General features: G+C 54.2%; 2 non-coding genes across 2 annotated transcripts; one reads left to right on the top strand and one right to left on the bottom strand.

Annotated features, from left to right (window-relative positions):
* Positions 1 to 252: 252 nt before the first annotated feature.
* On the bottom strand, positions 253 to 325 carry TRNAV-CAC. The gene has a single exon. It is a non-coding gene; the product is annotated as a tRNA-Val (tRNA).
* Positions 326 to 19,567: 19,242 nt separating this feature from the next.
* Positions 19,568 to 19,639, top strand: TRNAM-CAU. The gene has a single exon. It is a non-coding gene; the product is annotated as a tRNA-Met (tRNA).
* The last annotated feature ends 508 nt before the right edge of the window (positions 19,640 to 20,147 follow it).

Genomic DNA, 20,147 nt, shown 5'->3' with positions numbered 1-20,147 from the left:
TTTTCCCAAACAACTCCTCCTTCCAGGTCCCCGTCAGTGTCACCTGGCCTGGTGACCGGGTGCACAAAACAGACACCCTGTCTCGGGGTGTCCCCATGACTTCTCTAACTCGGGACAGGAAGGGATGGAGACGGTGCACTGGAGACCATAGATGAAAGCGAATAGAAGGCTGGGTCAGAAGGGTGACAGGTGTCTATGTGAAACACGGCATTGGCTTGTTGCAAGAGAAAAGGGTTTATTCCGCCGTGGGTATGTTTCTGCCTGGCTTCGAACCAGGGACCTTTCACGTGTGAGGCGAACGTGATAACCGCTACACCACAGAAACCCCCGCATGTGGGCTGGGCTGGTGGCGCTCACCTAGGTTTCCTGCGTTCATCAGCGTTGGTTCCTAAAAGTCCGGGGTCTTCTCTCTCCACTCAGGTTTGCGTAGTCAGGGTCCACAACTGCATTTTAAACTTGATCCAAAACAAGCACCATGCTGAGGTTAGGAGGTATCCCATTCCCAGACATTTTTAAGTGTTTAAATTCTATGAGCCTTATGCTAAAACCATGACCACCATCAGAATGATCTCGTTCTTCCCCACCCTCCACATGCTCCCGGGCGTGGCTCTCAATCTATTCCCTGCCCAGCTTGAAATTCAAAACTTCACTCCCTTTCACACAATTCCACACACATTAACCATTTTCTTTTCTAATAGACGCATTTATTATTTTTCAATAGACTTGTTAAAGAGCAGTTTAGGGTTCACAGCAAAACTGAGTAGAAGGTAGAGACGTTGACCAAGAGTTCCTATCACGAAAGGGAGTTGGATTTTGTCAAATGCTTTTTCTGCGGCTACCGTTCTGATCATGCGCGTTTTCTCTCTTAGCCTGTTGGTGTGATGGATTACATTAAGTGATTTTGGATCTGGAACCAGCCTTACACACCTGGAATAAATCCCACTGGGTCACGGTGTATAATTCTTTTGACACGTTGTTAGATTCAATTTGCTAGTATTTTGCTGAGGATTCTTGCATCTGTGTTCATAAAGATGACAGTCTGTGGTTTTCCTTTCCGGCCGTGTCTTTGTTTGATCCTGATGTTAAGATGACGCTCCCCCCACTAAGTTTGTAAGCGTTTCTTCTGCTTCTGTCTTTTCAAAGAGATTGTAGAGAATTGGTATTATTTCTTCCTTAGATCTTTGGCAGAATTCACTGTGAACTTCCCTGGGCCTGAAATTTCTGTTTTGGAATGGTATTACTTACTGATTCCATTTCTTTAACACGTGGAGGCCTATTGAGGGTCATTGTTTCTTCTTGTGTGAATTTTGGCAAATTCTGTCTTCACAACTTCAATCGGTCCATTTCGTCTAGGTTATCTGAATTGTGGGTATAAAGATTGTGCATAACATCCCTTTATTGTCCTTGGGATCTATTGTCTTGTCCTTTCTTTCATTTCTGCTATCACGAATCTGTGTCCCTTCCCTTGTTTTCCTTAGTCTAGTGAGAGGCTGATCGATTTTTACTGATTTTATTGATCTTTTCAAAGCACCAGCTTTTAGTTTCATTGATTTCCTGTCTTTAATTTCTGTTCTAATTTTTATTATTCTTTTCTGCTTGCTTTGGATAATTAGGTCTTCTTTTTCTACTCTCCTAGGATGGAATCTTAGATGATTTACTTCCGATCTTTCTTCTTTGCAAATAATATGCATCCAATGCTCTAAATTTCTCTAAGCGCTTCTTTCACTGTATGAAGCAGTGTGTTTTCATGTCATTCAGTTCAAGATGTTTTTCATTTTTCCCCGAGACATTGTCTCTGCCCCATGTGTCATTGAGAAGTGTGTTGTTTAGTCTCCGGGTTTTGGGGGGATTTTCTAGCTATCTTTCTGCTATCGATTGCTAGTTCAATTCTGTTGGGGCCCGAGAGCAGACGTTGTCTGACTTGAATGCTTTCAAATGTGGTAAGGTGTGTTGTATGGCCCAGAATGTGGTCTGTCTTGGTGTATGTCCCGTGTGACCTTGAGAAGAGCGTGTGTTCTGCTGTTGTCGGGTAAGCTGTCTGAAGATGTAGATGATATCCATTTGCTTGATGGCGCTGTTCAGCTCGGCTGTGTCCTCACTGATCTCCTGCCTGCTGGACCATTTCCGACACGAAGTCTCCGAACACGATCATGGATTCACCTGTTCCTCTTTGCAATTCTCTTACATTCTGTCCCAGGTGGTTTGATGATCTGTGAGGCATGTTCACACTAAGCATTGGCCCCTTTTGTCAAGGGAGAATCGAACCCCTTGTCATTCTATGAAGCTCCTTTCTATCTCTGGTGGTTTCCTTGCTCTGAAGTCAGCTCTGACTTTAACACGTTACTCCTGCTCCCTTTGTTCTAACGTTGGCTGCTGTGTCTGTGTCCATTCACTTACCTTTAGTCGATATGTGTCTTTATGTTGCAAGTGGGTTTCTTGTAGACAACATATAGTTTAGTCTTGTCTCTTGGTCCACTCTGACAACCTCTGTCTTTTAATTGGTACATTTAGACCATTGGTATTTGGGCTGATTCCTGGTATAGCTGGATTAATATTTTGCACAGCTGTTACTACTTTCTGTTTGGTGCCTTTGTTTGTTGTTCCTGTGTTTGTCTTCCACTCTTTTTCTGTCTTTCGTGGCTTTAATTGAGCACTTCACATTATTATATTCTATTATTTTATTTTCTCTCATTTCTTAGCATATCAGTTATACTTCTTTTGTTACTTTTTTTTTTTACTGGTCACCCTAGAGTTTGCAATATATATTTACAACTAACCCAAGCCCACTTTCAAATAACACCGTGTCTGGGGCGCCCGGCGGGCTCAGTCGGTTAAGCGTCCGACTTCGGCTCAGGTCGTGATCTCATGGTTTGTGGGTTCGGGTCCCACGTCGGGCTCTGTGCTGACAGCTCAGAGCCTGGAGCCTGCTTGGGATTCTGTGTCTTCCTCCCTCTCTGTCCCTCCCACGCTCTGTCTCTTTCTCTCAAAATAAAGCAAAACAAAACACTGTGTCACTTTACAGGAAGTGTGAGTACCTTATAACAGCAAAATAATCCTAATTCTTCCCTCCTGTTCCTTGTATCCTTGTTGTCATTTGTTTCACACATACATAAGCAAATATATGTATATACACACATGGATATACAACATACATAATCTAGTATGTTGTGGGTATTTTTATGTTGAACACCCTGTTATCAGTCAGGTCAATTTAGAGTAAGAAAAATGAAAGTTTTTATTTTACCTTCATGTATTTCTACTCTGATGGTCTTTCTCACATAGATCCGAGTTTCTGATCTGTATCATTCCTTTCTTCTGAAGAATTTCTCTTAACGTTTCTTGCTAGATGGGTCGCTGGCCACGAATGCTCTCAATATTTTCTCTGGGGAAATCTTTATATCTTCTCCACTCTGTAGGGATGACTTCACAGGGTGCAGAATTCTAGATAAATGTGTTTATCTCTAGCACGAAATATTTCACTCCGCTCTTTTTGCTTGCACATTTCCTGAGGGGGAAGCAGCTGTAATCCTTATCTTTGCTCCTCTGTAGGTAATTTCTTCCCCCTGTAGCGGCTCTCGGGATTTTTTTTCTCTATCTCTGTGTTTCTGTAGTTTGAATACGTTGCCTCTGTGTGTAGACTTGTTGGCATTTATCCCGGTCGGTGCTCCCTGACTATCGTGGGTGACGCTGCTGTGAACACCGATGCACAGAGAAGGCCTTCCTCTGCCCACCGAGATTTTCGTGAAGCCTGGCAGCACATTTGAAATCAGGATTGGACAACCCGCCGTTTCCTACTTCCTGAGGGCGGCTGCTGGGATTGCGAAGGGGGCCGGCAGACAGCCTCCGGTCAGAAGAGTGGACACCTTTCCAGAAGGAGCGAACCTAGAAACGGGCAGGTGCCAGGAGGCGACCCCGGTCCTCACACTCCGGGGACTCGAGGGGACCCACTGGAAGAGCCGTGCCAAAGGGGAGGGAGGAGGTGACGCCAATCTGATGACTATTTCCCCCACTTTAAAGGAAGTATTTTTCCATGTATGACAGTCTCAAGGGATCAAGTCTAAATCAACATCCTTTGTCATCCCCACAACCCCCCTCCGGCCACCAAAAGTACGTTTCTAAACGTTTGGTGGCATTCCCCCGTGAAGCCATCTGGGGTGGCTTTTCTTTGTTGTGATGGTTTGGATTCCTGCTTCAGTATCTCAGGGGTTACGGGTCTGTTCACATGTTTGTTGCTTCATGTTTTCTATTTGGCCGATTGGATGTTTCTAGACATCCGTCCACTTAATCTAGCTTTACCCAGTATGCTTTTTCGGAGTACTTTTTCGGAGTACTCTCTTACAATTGCTTTTATTTCTATAAAATCTGTAATAATGTCCCCACTTTCACTTCTCATTTTCATCGTTTGCATCTCCTCTCTTTGTTTTCCTTAGTCAATGTAGCTAAACACTGGTCAGTTTTGTTGAAACTTTCAAAGAACCGACTTTCTGTTTCATCTATACTTTTAATTCTGTTGCCAGCCTCTCTTCCTGCTGGCCCGCCTTATCTGAGTGCCTGCCCTACGGATTTACGAATTGCTTACCCAGTCCCCGTAATTGGCATAAACCAAGTCCTTCCATAAACCTTCACCCCCGCCCCCCCCGCCCCGCCACCCCTCCCAAAACGAATTCTCTTTTGTGTCTCTTTTCTTTTGGTCAACGGGTCTGTGAAGTTCATTCATGGACGTTGTAGATTATTCATTCTACGTTCTGCATTATGTATTTTTTCATGTGAACATGTCCACGTGACTGCAGATGGGCACTTGGGAAGTTTCCAGTCTTGACTACCATGAACAGATGGCTGGGCGTGCTGGTGATTCTACCGGCTGGATTTACATCCCAGCATCTGCAAGGCAAGTATCGACCGTCAGGACATGGTATTGTTGATTACAAGGAATGAAAAGTCTGAGATCTAGGACAGGACACAATGAACGAAAGATCTCTTGAATTGAAAACGTTTCCAGGCCTGGATACCTTCTTCTAGTCTGACCATTTCACACACGTGGTGTTCTGGAATGTGGTGGTGAGCCCCTTCCCTCGACATTTGAAAGGTTCCCTGGCCTGGAAAATAAGGTCTTCGTTCCTAATCCTAAATTTTGCTTCCTAACGTCTCCATTTGGCCAGATAGAATCACGGTTTATCTTCAAACAGAGGAATCTTCTTGCCCCTCGCCGACTCCTTAAGCCACGTTGCTGGCACCCCGCGCCCCCATCCCAGCCACCTGCCCCAGTGGCTCTGAGTCTCCGGGTTGTTAGGGGGCCCCTGCGGTGCCAGCCCCCGGAAGCAGCCTCAGCAAAGGATGCCGCCTGCGACACCCCGATGAGATGCTGGCCCGGACAGTCGTGTTCATCCTTTAACAGGTCTCCTTATCGGAAACAGTCTGAGCCCAACGAAAAGCGCCCCACGTTTGGCTCTGCCCACGGGTCTTACTCAGATGCTGAGTCCCCAGGGGCTGTCGCAGAGCCTCACAACGGGGTGGGGGGGCCCGCACCCAGTGAGCCTTCCGACTTCAGTCACTCAGGAGGCCATCCCCCTTCAGGGACAGCTCGTCCCCTCCAGCCGATCTGTTGGTCTTAGCCTCACCCGAGCTGGGCGCTCCTTTGGAACAGGTGCCCCGTTCGTTTCCCTTAAGGGCCCCGGGAGGGACACCGCGTGTGACTGATGCACTCCCTTCCGGAGTTCCCTGGGTCTCAGCGGAATGGTGTGCTGCCTCTGCGGGATCGGAGCCGGGAGCAGCCAGGGGCGCAGAGAGCTGGGGCCGGGAGCCCAAGGTGCACAGACCTGAGGGCTCAGTCGGGTGCCAGCTCCCCGCGGGGCTCCCGGCTTCCCACGAAGGCGAGGACGCGCGTTGGCCGTGCGGAAACATCTCGAGTGGAGGAGACGCAGGTACCCGGGGGTCTTCCTGGGGTTCCCGCCAGGAGACGCAGGTACCCGGGGGTCTTCCTGGGGTTCCCGCCAGGACGCGGCTGAGGGATGGAGAGCCTCAGGGGCCGGGTCGGAGGCCTCTGCTGGACAAACCCTGCTGAGAACCGGAGCCTTCTTCCCCCCTTCCCCTCAACACGCCTGTGAAGGTTAATTGTTTGTGTCAGCGTGACTGGGCTCAGGGCTGCACACAGACAGGCTGCGAAACCATGATTGCCTGGTGTCCGGACTCCTCGGGAAGCCCCGTCACCCCAGACGGGCCCAAGGGGGTGGCGCCATGACAGGAGCCCCGGAGCAAACGAGGAAGGGAAGGCGCCAAACCTCCCGCCCCAAGTCCCGAATATCCCGTCCTCTAGTGAACAGCCGCTCCCAAGACAGAAACCTGAGCGCCTGAGCGCCTGGGAGGAAGAGCTGGCCACACTCTGGCTCGCTCGGTGGGTGGGTGCGTGCGGCCTACGCCCTCTCTCTGCCTCCCCTGCGTCACCACCCGCCGTGCTGTGGGTTGTGTGTCTGACCTTGAGTCCTTTCTCGTGATGAGGCCAAGAGTGTTCAGTGACACCTTTGGGACGGAAGGGGTCAGGGCCCCGGGCCCCGGGTCTCCCCAGTTCACCAAATGCACAAGGAGGGTCAGAAGTGGATTGACCCTCGGGACACGTAGCGGGTCGGTGTCCGGAGAGCTGGGGAACCGGCGGGTGGGGGGGGGGGGGCAGGTGCAGCACATTTGTTGTCAGAAGTAGACAACAATCGCGGGGAGAAACCACTCAAAGCTGTTGCGGAGCCCAGGGCCCAGGACCGGGAGAGGCCTGGCCGCCATGGGGGAGCCTTCATGTCCACAGTAGACAGCGTTTGCTGGGAGGTACCGAGCGGGACTTCTCTAGCCGCTTGGGATTAGGGACGGGGGGTCTATCCCAAAGCAAGACTTATTCAAGTCTCCACATTCCGAAAAGAGCCACCAAAAATGAGGCCATTGCCTCCCTCAGTGGAGCAGGATATCCCCGGACAGAGAGTAGAGTCGTGACAGCGAGGCTTTTTTTTTTTTTTTTTTTTTTTCCAGGAAGCAACTTAATTCCTTCTGACACCGCTCAGTTGGGTTCTCACTCGAGGAACTGTCCTGTAGGGGGAGGCCTTTACTCAATTAGTAAAAGTATCAATCCGCACCCACAGGCGTTGGAATTCCTTTGACCTTGGCAGATGAGGGAAACCTAATCGTTGGTCTTTCCTGGATAGTCTCTGGTTCCTTGATGGTCTGGGGGAGCAAGTCTGTGGTTGGAAGGATTGTTTCTAAGACACTTTACAGGCTGTTACTACTCGCAGAACTGTCCTTGACGCCTTTTTTTTTTTTAGTAAACATCCTTTGGGCCGTTTGATAAGTGTTGTCCCTCCCTAAATGAAAAGCCTGATGCCGTGTTTTAATGATCTTTTAGCTCTGTGAGCCCGGCAATAGTAAATGCCCCGCTCTGTTTGCAACCATTCCAAGGGCTGGAGTCAGACCCCAGTTTATTTTTTCGAGGGGGGGGGGGAGAGTAGGTGGGATTGAGTCTCATTTAATCATTGATATAGCAGGCAAACTATTTTCCCGAGCCCTGGTATCTACAGCCTACACTATCCAGTAATTTCCAAACGCGCACACAATTGTTCATTTGTTCTGGAGTCAGTAGTGTGTAGTCTCTAATTCAGTTACAATGTGCCTTCCTAGCAAGGGAGGAAGGCCGTCTGGTTTCACCAAGAAAGAAGGAGCAGACATTAGTTTTCCCCATAGGTATCCCAGGGGCTGAGAGAAAAACTTAGGTGTAAGTTTTCCGGAGGTGCCTCTAGCTGTTCTCCTGCGTGTGGACGGCTGGCCTGGAGCGGAAAGGAGGACAGAGAAGGTAGCTCCGGCGTCAAGAAGGACCTCAACCAGTTTTCCTTCCATGTTGAGAGTCACTCGAGGCTCTGGGTTTCTGATGGACAGTTGGTTTAGGGGAGGCACCGTGAAGAGCCCCAGGCCCCGGTCAGTCCCTCCCAGGGACACCGGTTTTCTGAGCCCTCATAGAGAGAGGCCCCGAGGGCCTTCAGATCGCCAGCGGTTGTCTCCGCGCAAAGGGCCTGGCTTATGGGGTTTTCATTTTGGTTGTCCCCTCTGAGGACAGTCTCACTTCAGTGCTCTGAATGGCCGTATAAATGGCACTTGGTACCAGGACCTCGGGAAGTCCGGTCTGACCTAGTACGTAAGGCCACCACTAAGGCCTCGGATTCTTTTTTGTTTTTTAAGCCTCCTTTTCTGTTTTTTTTTTTTTAATTTATTTTTATTTTTTTATTTTTTATTCTTCTCTTGATCTTGGTTGTAATATACCCAGTTGGCAGCTCGTAAGAGCTCCTCTAGGCTCCCTTCCAGACCAACAGTCGGGTTTTACAGTTTTCTCTGAATATCTGGGGCCGATCGAGTGACAAATTGGTCTTTTAGGATTGTCTCAGCCTCAGGGGTGTCAGAGGAGATAGGTCAGTGTCATCAGCCTCACAGACCGTAGATTTGGGGCGAGTGGTGGCTCAGAGGTGCACCTGCACGGAAGTTGTGCAAGCCAGTCCTTGTGAGCCCGAGAAGCAGCACCCACAACAGGCAGAGGCCTTGGGCAGCGGCCAGTCGTGTGAGGAGACAAAGGTCTCTTTCCCTCCTTTGCTCCCCAGTCAATGGATGAGCCAGGCCTGGCAGTGGGGAGGGGACGTCTGACCCTGCGTCTGACCCTGCACCCTCCTGCGTCCTCGGGAGACAGAGCACCTGCCCCCTCCTTACTTACTTCCTTTTCCTCTTCTTCCTTTTTTTTCTTACTTCTTCCTTACTTCTTCTTCCTCTCTGCCATCTTCCTTACTTCCTTTTCCTCTCTGCCCCCAGCCCTACAGTGGGGACACTGAAATAAATGTGTCCTCAAACTTATGGAATTGGCCCACAGGATGGAAAGAGAGGTTTAACAAGACCAGTCGGAAGGCAGCGGTTGGAGGAAAATTAAGTCGTCTCATGTTGCAATGTCACGGGGTTGAGACTCCTCGTGGCTTTGTGGGCCATCACCCTGCCGAGGACATGACCCCTGGGCACCGTCTGACTGAGACGCATGCCGTCTTCACGAGGAGAGGGACCTGGGCGTGGGGGATGCAGAGATGGAACCCGCGTCCCCCCCTGGCTGCACCTGACCGTGGTCCTGGCCGTGCAGCGGGAGTAAAGTCCGTGCTGTCTCTGGTCCTGCCCTGAAGAGGCGCTTCCTTCAGATCCTGATCACTGGGAAGAGTTTTCGAAGGAGGACAAAGCTTATTAACACAGCAGCGCACCCTCCTCCAACCAAGGCGTGAAAACAAGACCCGAGGCCCAGGAAGCGAAAAGCACAGGCAACTACAGTCATTTCTCAGGACCCGGTGTGGGCGCCTCGCCCCTGAGGACGCTACCCCGGATCGGTCCAGCTGGCAGAGGCCCGTGGCGCTGTGTCTGCCCTGCGGCTCAAGCTGATGCTGGTGTTTGTGTCTCTCGCAGGGGTGGAGGCTCCTTGAGGACAGACCCGTGCTTCCTGCCACCCCGCTGCTTGTGGAGGGCCAGCATATTGTGGGGGCCCGCAAAGAATTGGGGATTGCAGGGGAGAGGCAACCTCTTACCCCCAGTGAAAGGACTGAGGGTCCCTGAATCCTCAGGTTCCACGGTGGTTCACACCCTCCCTGGAACTTAGCATAAGGCCTATCAGCAGTCAAGGACCCTCTCGGCTGGTCCTGTGGGGCCCCTCTGGGTCCTGGGGCCCACATCAGTTTCAGGAGGCCCAACGTCCACTTCCGGTGAGGGGGTCTTACGTTGGGCTGCTCTCGTAGGCCTGGCCCATTTCCTTGACCAGTCTTGACCATCAACACCCTCCCTCCGTGCCCTTTGCCCTGGGAACCTACTGAATCCAGATGGAAATCATAAATTAAGTTATTCCTAAACAACGTAGATGGGCAGACACGTACTGCTCAGAAACCACTCAGGGCCTCATGACGATTCATTCACTGGGTTCATTAATTCCATAGTGTTGCCAAAGGTCACTACCGTGGAGGCAGAAATGGCTGACGACCACCCACGCCAGGCACGTATCTGATCAAACAGAAGCATTTCAAAGCCAGTTGGAGGACCTCCTGTTTTCCATCCAGCATGAGAGGAGTTTACAAGTTGCCAGTCTTATCCTCATAGCGAGAAAAACACGAAACAGACTGAAAATTTGCAAATCTTCTTCCAGTCTTCACAGAACAGAGCTCAGCAGGGCAAACCACCGCCTCCCAAACTGGAGCGACAGGCGGGCCGGAGGCTCGAAGCTCACGGTACCGGAGGCCGGGAGGAGAAACCTCGGCTGGAGCGCCGCCGCACAGGGGGAAGCTCGGCGAGGAATGGAACCTCCTGCAGACAAGCGTGAAGTTACAAACTCAAGGGGGTCCCGTCTCCGGGAAGGCCCCGCCCTTTCGCGGAGTTCACCTCTGGGAGCCCTACCAGGTTCTGGAGGAAAATCCCCCCACACCTCCTCAAGGGGAGGAGAACCGTAGCCATTCAAAAATACCCTCATTCTCTTGTCCCCAACAAGGCCCGAGCACAGGGGACCGAGCCAGACAGACCTGGGGGGTGAGCGACACCCAGCTCCCAGCCCCCTCCGGCCTCTTCTGCTCACCTAAGGGGGGGAGGGGCTAACACAGAGGAAGGTCACAGCCCAAGGCCCAGGTTCACCGACAGACAGACGGGCCTAGGCACAGAATGCTTCCGTCCCCTCACACGGTGAATTACCAGGGAAAGAACTGCACATCTCAGACCTTATGTAAGAAGTCTCTGAGGAAAGCCACGATGTGTCTGATTTTCTCCTTCTCATTCCCCCCTCTTGATTCTCAAACAGACTTAGAGAACATCAAAGTTTTATATTAGCAGTGAAGGGAGTCCTGGCATTGTAACAGGAAGGCGGCGACCCCTCTGGTACTTCCTGCTAAGTGGGGGCGCAGAGGTTGTGCAGTCAGGGGTCCCCCCTCCCCCGTCGTCCAAGGGGCTGTAATCGTAGTTAGGGCTTCTGGTTCCCACCACCGTCTGAAGCCTTACTGTCTCTACACAAGAGGAAGCAAAGTGGGTTATCACACTGAGAACACAGGGGCCAAACAGGAGGGCTATAAAAAGCGTTAGGAGGGGATCAACTAAGGGCAGAATCCAAGGGCCCCGTTTCCGTACGTCATTCCAGAACCCCCAGGATTCTGACAGCTCTCGCCTTCTGTCCGAGACCCCTTCCTTCAGCTGTTGGACCGTATTTCTGACTATTCCTCATTGGTTTGCATAGAAGCAACCTTCCTCGTTTAGGAAGAGGCGTATTTCCCCCCTTCTCAGCCCTGGACAGGTCGAACCCTCTTCTATTTTGCCATACCCCTGCTGCTAAGGAGTCCACCACGGACTTTGCAACCTGTTCTACGTCATCTGTCGGATCTCGGGGTAGGTTTTGGTGAAAGGAAATCGATGAGGCTACTCCCCCAACTCCAGTACTTACTCCGGCAGTGAGTCCCAACCCAATTAGTAGAGACATAGCTTGGGTAGCTCGGTTAGACCGGGTATGTGCAGCCCAGGGAACGGTAAGAGATTGGTTGTCGGGGAGAATACTCGCTTAGGGGCTTAGGAGTGCAAAGGCGCAAATTCCCCTCCGGCCAGCAGGCAGGCACAAATCAGCATTAGTTCCACAAACAAAGAATATTCCTGCGGGGGGAAGGCACCAGGGTGACTCTTGGTTTTTACCTGTTTGATTGTATATCTCAGTTTGGATGCATTGGTTGTTAGTGAAGTTACCTATGGGGGTTGTTCCCCGTGGGTCCCTAAGACATAAGGAGGTCCGCCCTATTAGTTTTATACCAGTAACCACGGGCCCTCTTGTGACGGTTATGTTGTCTGTTGACATGTTGTGAGGGACAGCATATTGGCTACATTACCTGGGACTGGGGTGGCCTCATAACGTAAGGGGGTTAGAGAGGGGCAAAGCCAACGGTCCTTGGCTAACTTAGGGTTAGAGGAGTTGAGAAGGCGATGGGTTCAATTTAGAATCTGGGTGTAGGAGTTAGAGTCACAAGGCCCATTGCGTCTGATTTCTGGAAGTTTGGGTCTTCCTGGGTAGACTTCCAGAAATCTGCTTCACGAAATTTTGCACCGCCTGTCGGGTTGCCTTCGTGTGGGCCTGGTCTTAGATGCCCCCTCCGTCAGACAACCCAAAGTGGATTTGTTGTGTCCGGCAGACATATCCGTCTGGGAGTCTGTGACACGATGCTCCCTGCCAAAGCCGTCTTGCTTAGTTTTTCTTTTTCCTTGCCAGTAAGTTTTTCCATCGTGGGAACAGGGTGAGGCCGAGTGATAACTCTCCCTGTTGCTGTGTGTACGTGATGAACGCCCTGTGTGTAGATCCCCGTCCCGTGAGTTGTTTTAAAGGATTCAGGGCAGTGGACGCGGAGGGGGAGTTCGTGTAATGGGTCTTGAAACAGTCATCGTTACGCTGCGGAGGGCCGTCGCTTCTGACGAGAGAACTCAGCATTAACGGTAGGAGAAATTTCCTTTTGTTAGGGCAGGTTCCCGACAGTTCCTGATTCCGGGTGGGGGATGGCGATAGGCGAGGAGTATAAGGAGGCAAGCGGCTGACAGCAGGGGAGGGTTTAAGTAAGGAGGCAAGGTTCGGTGCCAGGATTCCGTCTAACTGCTTGTAGACCAAAGAGCTTCTGGCGTGACTGGAGCCGGGCTGTGCTGTCCTCCTAAGGGTGAGCCACGAAGACTGTTCTGGTTGAGGGTTACCTTCCGATGTGTCCGGTCCTCTCCTGGCAGGTGGACCAGCTTCACCCGGGAGGGGTGGATCCAGGTGGTTTGACCCGCTACCTCAAGTGCTGTGGGGGCGGTTAGCATGACTGAGTAGGGCCCTTTCCAGGTAGGCCTGAGGGGTTCCCTTTTCTGGTCTTGGATCCCTACTTGGTCCCCTGGTTTGTAAGGGTGAACAGTTATTCCCAGGGAAATGGGTATCCTCTCCGTGACCCATCTGTGCATCCCAAGAACCATTTGTCCTAGCCCTTGCAATTGTTTACGGACCTCTAAGTTTCCCCATTCGTTGATGTCCCCTTGGAGTTTAATCAAGGGGGGTGGTCTCCCGTACAGTATCCCGAAGGGGGAGAATCCTACTTTTGCTGAGGAGTGCAGCGTACTTGCGGCAGGCCCAGGGGCGGTAGTTCAGCCCAGGGCAGACTAGTTTCCTGACCGAGTTCTGCCGGAGCTCATTCGAGGGCCCGGTTCACATGCTCCACTTTCCCTGAACTCTGGGGCCGGCAGGCCGCGTGTAAGTCCCACAGGATACCCGGGTCCTGGCTACTTGTTGCGCTGCCTCGGCCAAGAAAGCCGGACGTCGTCTGAGCCTATGGTTAAGGGCGTTCCGTGTCTGGGAATGATATCCCTTAGCAGGGCCTTGGTTACCCCTCTTGTGTGTTCGGTGCGTGTGGGGGAGGCCTCCGCCCAGCCCGGGAACGTGTAGATGAATACTGGGAGGGATTTGTATCCTCCCCTGGGTCTACCTCCAAATCCTCGAAGGGTGCCTGACCACAGCGTTGGGTTCCCATGGGCCCGGTGGGGTTTTGTTTGGCGCTGTTTCGCGCACCGAGGAGGCAGTGTTGAGAGGCCGAGGCACGGACGGACGGGAGCCGAGCGATTACATAGTAACGGCTCCGAAAGGTCCCAGAGGCAGGTTTTCCCAGATGGGTGAGCTCAGGCTGTCGGAGAACCACCAGGCCGGCGAGCGGCTCCGGTACGGAGACTCTTTGGTCTGGAAGCACCCACCATCCTTCTGTCTGGCCTCCTGTTCCCTGCTGTGCCCCTTTTGTCTCTTGGATCGTGTACCTCGGGGCGGTTGGCAGTTCCAGGGCCAGCGTGACTTTTGGGGGCGCTGTTCGTCCTCCCGCTGCTTGTTGAGCTGCGGCGTCTGCCCGGCAGCTACCTTCTGACACTGAGTCAGTCCTTTCCTCTTTGGTGTCCCTTGCAGTGGGTGACTGCTACTTCCCTGGGTTCTCAGACTGCCCTTAATAGTTGTGGGATTTCTTCCCGCGTTTTGATTTCGCTTCCTCCTGCCGCCCACGTCCTCTCTCCTTGTATAGGGCCCCGCGTGCGCGTGGAGCGGCGGAGGCGTGGCACGAGTCAGTGTCTGTGTCGGCCCTTTTGTCCTTCCCGAGTTCTCGTGCTCTGAGGAGGGCCCACAGCTCCGCTCTTTGGGCCGACCGTCCTGGCGGCAGGGCCTTTGTTTCTACGACCTCACACTCGGAGACTAGCGCGGAGACTAGCCAGATGGTGTGTCTGGCCCTCGTTCGTGAAGCTGCCGCCATCGGTGCGCAGGATGAGGTCAGGATTGTGTAAGGGCCTGTCTGATAGGCCGGCTCGGCTAGAACAGACTTCGTCCAGTGCCTCCGCACAGTCATGCCCTGCGGGCAAGAAAGAGGCGGGGTTTAGGGTTTTTCCGGCTTCCGGTCTTACTCGTCGGTTCTCACTTAGCCCTCCCTGGTACCGGGTCACCCGAGCGCACGGTGGCCGGTGTTGCCCGCCGGCAGCCATGAAGGAAATAACAGAATGGGAAACCTAACGTTTAGGTTTGGTCGCCACGGGCATTTGTCCGCATCCTTGATTAGAAGTGCGGTGGCTCCCAGTGCCCTCAGACAGGGTGGCCGTCCTGCAGCAACTGAGTCAGTCTGCTTTGAAAGGTGCGCCACCGGTCTTCGCCAAGGCCTAAATCGCTGGGTGAGAACCCCCAGGGCCGCCCCATTCTTCTCATGTACGGACAGGTTGGAATGTCGCGATACATCTGGGAGCCCCAAGGCCGGTGCCTCTGTGAGTTTTGTTTGTACGGTGGCGAAGGCCTTTTCTTTTCCCTGTCGTGTCTCGTGTGGCGGCCTGGCCAACTCAGAACCCTGGCATCCATATCCGACAGAATCCTGCCGCTCCCGGGAACTCTCGGACCTGCCGGCGGGTAGGGGGAGCCGGGGTGGCACAGGCTGCCTGTTTCCTTTCCGCTCCCGGCATCCGTTGGCCTTGGGTGATTTTGAAGTCCAGATATTTAACTTTCCTGTCGGCAGATCCGTGCCTTTTTCTTTGACACCCGGTATCCCGCCTCTGCCAGTAGCCTGAGTGGGGCCCTGGTTCCCTCCCAGCATTGGGTCCGCGTGGGACTGGTCGGCAGGAGATCGTCCACGTTGGAGGAGGACACGTCCTAGGTCCTGTTCCGGAAACCTGGCTAAGTCAGATGCCAGCGCCCCACTGAATAAGATGGGTGGATTTTTGAAGGCTTGCAGCAGTCTAGTCCAAGGGAATTGCCCCTTTGCCCCCGTGGCAGGGTTTTCGCTCAAAGGCAAATAAGGGTTGACGATTAGGCGTCGACTGGAGACAGAAGGCATCTTTTAAACCGAGGCCTGTGAACCATCCTGCTCCCAAGGGTGTGAGTCCTAGTAGAGCGTATGGGTTAGGCAGCGCTGAATGCGGCATGATGACTGCTTCATTAATGGCTCTTGGGTCCTGTACAGGATGGTAATCATTTGTCCCAGGCTTTTTTATGGGCAGCAGAGGAGTATTCTACGGGGACTGACATCGCTTCAGAAATCCCCATCTGAGTAGCCTGTCCAAGTTTGTCCGGATCCCCAGGCGTGCCTCCCGTGGGACCCCATCTTGGTGTATTTTGACAGGTCGGGCCCCAGGCCTTAGGTCAATTAGTATCAGGGGGTGGTTTTTTGTCAGACCAGGGCGGTTCCTTCTGCCCAAACTGAAGGGAGTTCGGCTTCTAGCTCGGGGGCCGCTGTTGGCTCACCGGGAGGGCAAGTATATAATCTCTGTTCCTCTTCCCGTGGATTCATCAGGGACAAAACCATGGGTTGGGCCTCTTTGTTTAGGTGCATTGCGTCTGTCCATCCGAGGTGAAGGCTATTTCTGCTCTCAACTTGGCCAGGAGGTCTCACCTAACAGTGACAGCGGGCGGTCGTGTAGATACAGGAATTCATGAACCTCCTGGTGACCCCCAGCCGGCACTGTTGGGGACCGCGCAATGGCCTTCGGGTTTGCGGCCCAGTGGCTCCTACGATGGTGACTTGTGACCCGACAGAGGTGCCACCTGTGTGTCACCAGAGTGCTCGGCTCCGGTGTCGACCATGAAGTCTATTGTCTGGCCCTCTCCCTTCGTTTTGACCACGGGCTCGTGGGGGCCCAGCTGGAGAGAGCCTGGTCGTTCCTAATCAGAGTCCACTCGTGCCCGTCCCATCAGGTCGGCCTCGGGTGGTTCCGGCTGGCAGCTGGGTGGGGAAGTTTTCGTTTTTCCCTTTTGGCGGTTGGGACGTTCATTTTTCCAGGGTCCACATTCCTTGCAGTAGGCACACTGATCCTGTGTCAGTGGCGCCCTTCTCTTTTGTTCTTGGATTCCTCAGGGTGTCCGTGGGGGCCCGTCCGGCGGGGGTGGCGCCCCAAGGCCGCGGCCAGGAGAGCTGCCGGTTGTTCCATTCTTCGGTCCGCCTCCTTTCTGGCAGCTTGGTCCCGATTTACAAAAACCCTGTTGGCGATTTCCAACAGTTTGGTGGCGTTCTTTCCAGTGAATCCTTCCCGGTTTTGGGGCTTCTGTCTCATGTCACACTGGGCCTGTCCCACGAAGGCAGCAATGACCATGTGCTGGTTTTGGGGAGCTTCTGGGCCGAATGGAGAGTAAACTCTGTAGGTCTCACATAATCTGTCATAGAAGTCAGCTGGACTCTTCTGGCTTTTGTAGGACCTCGGATACTTTTGCCATGCGGGTGGGCTTTCTGGCCCCCGCTTTTACCCCTTGGAGGAAGGTGAGTTGGCATCTCTGTAACCGGGCCCTTCCCTCCTCCGAGTCGGGGTCCCGGCGGGGCTCCTCGTCGGGCACAGCCTCCCGTGCCCAAGCCTCAACGTCTAGTTGTCCATCTGGTGCCTGGGTCTGGAGCCATTTTCTGGCTTCAATGACAATTCGTGGGCGCTCTTCCGTGTTGAAAAGGGTGAGCAGAGGCTGCTTACCGTCGACCCAGGCAGGACGGGGGGTCTGGACCAGGGACTCTAGGAGTTCTGTCGTCGCCTGCGGTCTCTCAGATCGGGCGGGTGTGGTGTTTGCAGTTGAGGAGGTCAGTAGTGGAGAACGGTCGGTAGCAGAAAGCCGATCCTCCCTCTTTTGGGGTCTTAACGGGACCTATATTCTCTGTGGACCCCTTGTTTCCCGTAACAGCAACTGCATTGCCGTTGGGGATCCTGGACCTTGAGCCACAGACCCAAGCACCGGTTCGGGTGACCCTGGGAGGGGTGGGCTAGCCGCTGGTGGAGGCGAAACCGACGGAGGTGGTCTGTCGGGCAGGTGAGGTTCCCCTCTCTTGAGTGGTGGGGCATAGAGGGCATATGGTGGTGGAAATGGAAGGGCTTCTGAATTTTCTGGGAGGATGGGGGGCGTTTTTTCCCGCTGTGAGGTCTTCTTCTCGGCCTGTGCCACCAAGACCCTACATTGTCCCTCACTATTAATGCAGAACCGGACCCAAGGAGGCTGGACTTGGGCTGTTTCCAGCCACTGATCAATGTATGGGAATTGATCCGAGGGGCCAGGGTCTCCAGTAACTACTTTATAAACAGCTCGGACCGTGCGGACATCTAGGGTGCCCTCCGAGGCCAGCCTGCACCGAACGTGGGCCATCCTAATTCACAGACCGTGCAGAATGTCCCAGGGATCAGTCTTATCCCATAGTCTCCCGAGAACGCCTTGTTGATCATGCAGTCCAGTATAGTCGGCTCTGGATCTGGACCCTCCCAGGTACAGTGTCACAAGACGGGAGGATCCTGTCCCTTTGTCCGCCTGGCTGCTCCCCTCGCTGGGATTTGGGTGCCTCTTAGCTTTGGCAGGTCAGTATCCTGGATCAGGTGTGTCGGGAGGGACAGCGTCCCCCGGGCCCTGATGCTGCCTTCAGCCGGAGGAAATGGAAAGAGGTCTCCAGGGAACCGCGGGTTAGGACTCATTCAGTCTCTGTGGCCAGCGCGGGGGAAATGTTTAAAGCGTTGAGAGAAAAAACTCCCGGTGTGGGATTCCGTATGCAGTGAAACTATCCTCCGGAGTGAAGAAGGGATTTCTCCCGCAAGCAGAAGTAGAAGGAATCCCGTGTCACAGACGGGCCTTGTGAGAAATGTTAAAAAGAAGTAAGGCAGAGAGAAGGCGAACGAGTAGGTGAGGAAACTGAAATCAAGGTAGACTGAGGGAGGCCGTGTTCCGGTGCCCGTGGGCACCCTCTGGGGCTCTGGAGGCTTGGGTGGGGGTGGGGGCAGGGAGAGGTCCAGTGACCGCGTGGGCCTCAGGGCACGGGGCTGGGGAGGAAGACCAGAGGCTTCCTCCCCAGAGACTAAGGGCCCAGACTGCAAATCTTGTGGGCCCGGTCCTGTGCTGGGGGCACGGATCTGTTTTGCCGGGATCCACGTCGTGCGCATCAGTCGCTCACCTTCCTCCTCTGTAGCGTCTTCCTAACCTCGGTCTAGCTGCCCAGTGGCTCAGCCTGCCTCCGAGAGAAGGAAAGACTCCGATGCAGTGGCTGGAATGAAGGCTGGCGGAACAGGCCGCTGTGGCGTAAGGATTGTTTTGAGCGGAAGGCAGTGGAGAAGCCGCGGATACAAGAGGCTCTCTGCACCGCCCCCCCCCCCCCCGCTCTCCCCCCCCCCCGGTCCCCCCCCATGTGCCTAAAAGCCGGGCGGAAGTTTACAAAGTTGTCCCTCTTCCCCTCCGTGCTGGGAAACACAAAAGGTGTCGACCCTTGTCAGGGAGAAGGCACGGACAGAGCTGTGTCCCAAACGTCCGCTGGCTTACCGTGCGCGACCCGGTCACCTCCCCTGCCGCCCCTCCCCCCCCCCCCCAACTCTTTCCTCGCGTCTTCAGCGGCGGGTGGGATTGGGATTTGGGCGGAGCTCCTCGTCCTGCGGGTACGCGTGAGGCGTGCACGTTAGTAAACGATTTCTTTTGCGCTGCTGTTGTTACTGAGTTACTGAGACCGGAGGGCCGGAGAGAGAATTACTTGTCCTCGCCGACAAGGGTGATGGCCCCCACGCCCTGCGCGTCCCGGAGCCGGGAAAGCAGTTTCCGAGAGGCCGGCGCGGGATCTGGTGCCACACGCAGCGCGAGGACAGCCGCGCAGGGGCCGCGGGAACCGGGCGCAGGGGACACCTGTTGCGGCCACCACCGCGCAAGCCGGCAGGAGCCGGGCGCAGGGACAGCGGCCACCACCGCGCGGGCAGCGGGAGCGGGGCGCAGGGCGCAGGGGGGGTACCCGCCTCACCCCGGTTGCCAGGCGAAGGGGCGGCGCGCGGGCGGGGCGGTCGGCCCGGCGTCTGTGTGCCTTCCTCCCCCCGCCAGCGGGCGGCCGAGCCCAGAGCAGCTCCCGGGTGCGCGTCCGCGCTCCCGCTGCCGAGCGAGCCGCTCGGGCCGCCGCGCCACCTGCTTCCCGGAGAAGGCGGCCCGGCAGCGACCGAGGCGGGAGCGGGGGGTGGGGGGGACAGGGGCGGGAGAAGCGAGGGGCAGCCCGGCGAAGGGGCTGCTCCTTCACGTGATAAAACAAAAGAGCCGGGACGTCTCCCGCGGAGCAGAGTGGCGCAGCGGAAGCGTGCTGGGCCCATAACCCAGAGGTCGATGGATCGAAACCATCCTCTGCTAACTGGACCTTTTGGTGGAAAATGTGCATTCGGGCTCCTAGTAGTCACCTCTGACATAGGACCTGATTTCTAGAAACGTGTGGTATGTTCATCCTTTCTCCTTCAAATGATAGCATGACTCTCTCATGGCTCGTTTCAGAGCAGAGGCAAATCTTACTCGAGGAGGGAGAAGGGGAAGGTGACAGGTGCCGAGCTTCCTTCCGGCAGGCGGTCAGCGCACCTTGAGGGCGCATGTGACCGTTGTCGTGCAGTTTTCTTACGCCTCAAGGACAAGCATTACTTACTTTTGCCCAGGCCGCTGGTTACTGCAAACCTGCCTTTTTACTTGGGTGGGGTTTTCCGCTTCTTTCACTCCTGTGTCTATTCCTGCGCACGATTTTATGACACTCATTTCGAGTCCATCGTAATGGGCTGCAAATTCTTCTCTGAAGCAATGTTATGTGCCGGAACCGGGAAGGTGTCTTTTATAGCCTCTCCTTGTCCATACGTGCGCAAAGGAGATTCACGGG

The sequence above is a fragment of the Panthera leo genome, chromosome B2 (genome assembly GCF_018350215.1).
Source record: "Panthera leo isolate Ple1 chromosome B2, P.leo_Ple1_pat1.1, whole genome shotgun sequence".
Taxonomy (NCBI): domain Eukaryota; kingdom Metazoa; phylum Chordata; class Mammalia; order Carnivora; family Felidae; genus Panthera; species Panthera leo.
The sequence above is the reverse complement of the archived record's forward strand: the minus strand, read 5'-3'. Positions and strand labels throughout refer to the sequence as shown.